Source organism: Saimiri boliviensis, chromosome 2 (assembly GCF_048565385.1).
Source record: "Saimiri boliviensis isolate mSaiBol1 chromosome 2, mSaiBol1.pri, whole genome shotgun sequence".
Lineage (NCBI taxonomy): Eukaryota > Metazoa > Chordata > Mammalia > Primates > Cebidae > Saimiri > Saimiri boliviensis.
In genome coordinates this window covers 177866843-177868932 of record NC_133450.1, presented here as the reverse complement: position 1 = coordinate 177868932, position 2090 = coordinate 177866843, and the positions used below count along the sequence as shown (strand labels likewise).

The window sequence follows — 2090 nt, the reverse complement described above, 5'->3', positions numbered from 1 at the left end:
TAAACAAATACATGTATAAGTGCCAGTACCTAGCACAGTACTGTGTACATAATATGTGCCCAATTAATTTTTTTAGATTTAAATTTAAGTCTTGGTGATAATCCCTACAAATTTTTCTTTTCCTTTGGAAGATTTGAGGAGAAGGTTTGCCACCTGCTTCCTATCTTTCCAATCTGCCATTTTATGTAGTAGCTGCTCAATATATTGGTAGTCTTAGGAAGCTGAGAATTGTTTCTTACGGCTCTTTGCAGTGAAGTGGCATTTTACTCAAATTTGATTTGAAATTAGCTCTTTAGAAAGCCAGTACATGAGCTGTCACTGTATTACACCGATAGCAGTCATATCTTAACTCACCTACTATCCTTTTCTTACATTGTCTAAATAAACATCAGTAACTAGTAGTAAAGTAAATCTTGGCATGAAGGGATTTTTTTTAACCTAATTTTCTCTGAGGGACACATGATATGTCTTCTCAGAAGTGAAATAGAGAACTGTCTTATGGAGTATTACTTTGTTCATCACAGAGTTTAATATTTCTAAGCCCTTCACAGAGAAGCATGTTCATGTTGAGAGATTGATATTCCTTTGAGATTTGCTTAAGTCACTCAATCCCAATATTTCAGTATCCCCTTAAGAAAATCACTGTAAGATTCCATCTGTGTTGTGACATTTTTCTCAGTTGCCATCTCACTGGTTCCTGACAGTTCTTCAATACCACTGGGTCACAGAGTTCATTTCATCAGAGTCAAGAGATTTGCATATGTGTATGTTACCAGTGGTTTACAAACGGTGTTTCAGATTTTTAAAAATGTTGCTGTTATAATACATTGCACTTCTTACTCATGGTTTTTAAATTAAAAAAAAATCATCATCTGCATTCCCACTATTAGAATAAAATCCTTGATTACTGTATAATTTCTTGTGAAAAGATCAATACATTCACTAGGAGGATAGATTAGGCCCTTCCTGGATGGTGAAAACTTTATTTCATGTGTCTTCACAATAGGGTAGATTTGTGGAGAAGAAATATAAGAATATCTTTACCCCATTTATCCTCAGTTTTAATAAGATATTTATCATAGACAAAGAGTGTTTTTGTATAAGATATTATTAATATTCATTAAAGGTTAAGCAATCAGTACATCAATTTTATGCAAGGAGAAACTGAAAATATTTTTTACTTAGACCTTCATTTTGCTTTACTGAAAATAGGCCAGAGCAATTGTTTAAAATTTGATTAGGAATTACTTGTGCATGCTGGAATTAAGGATAGCTGATTTTGGCTTGGAAAATTGCAGTTCACTTTATCTCCTTTCCACCGACTAAATAAAACTAATCATCAACATTAGAATGATGCAATGTTAGGAAAAAGCAAAATAATTTTCCAATTAAGTAGAGAATAATGACTTCCTAATACAAATAAACACATACTTCTAAGCTTAGCTGTGGAAGAAGAATCATCTGGTTGGAAGACGAAGCCTGACACTTCCCAGTGAATACACTGGCTAAGAATTTACATACTGAAAACTCAAACCTTGGTTCAAATACTGGCTATTTCACTTACATCTGTTTGACTTTGGGTATATTATTTAAATATCTAATTTAAATTTTATAACCTATAAAACAAAGACAGCACTACCTTCTTCATGGGGTTGACTAAGGATTGAATGAGATTAATTCGTATAATTCTTTTTTGTTTTTTCAGGGCGCCGGGACCAACTATCACCAGCTGCCCAAATGCCAAAAAATTATGCTTCCGAAACCTCTTGATGTTGATTCCGCACAAAGAGCAATCGAGTTTCTCTAGGTGTGCCACTTACAACAGAAGCTCTTTTTAATTTTTTTTTAACATAGTAGCAATTCAATTAATATTCATTGTTACAGTTAGTGACTCTGGCATCTGTTAATTTTAATTCTCATATCTCCTGCTACAAAGGCTGGCAGGAGTAAATCTTAATAGATAGCTTGTGTATGAATTACTTTCCTTGGATCTTCTTCAGGACAAATGTGGTAGAATAAAATCTTTTAAAATATCTACTGGAGACTAATATTAACAACATAGGCAGGGATCTAAAAAATAAAATCTAAAA

The 2090-nt window shown here is 33.1% G+C and overlaps 1 non-coding gene across 1 annotated transcript; it reads right to left on the bottom strand.

The window, feature by feature from the left end:
- Positions 1-1702: 1702 nt before the first annotated feature.
- On the bottom strand, positions 1703-1836 carry LOC120366488 (U11 spliceosomal RNA). The gene has a single exon (XR_005581142.1). It is a non-coding gene; the product is annotated as a U11 spliceosomal RNA (small nuclear RNA).
- Between the last annotated feature and the right edge of the window lie 254 nt (positions 1837-2090).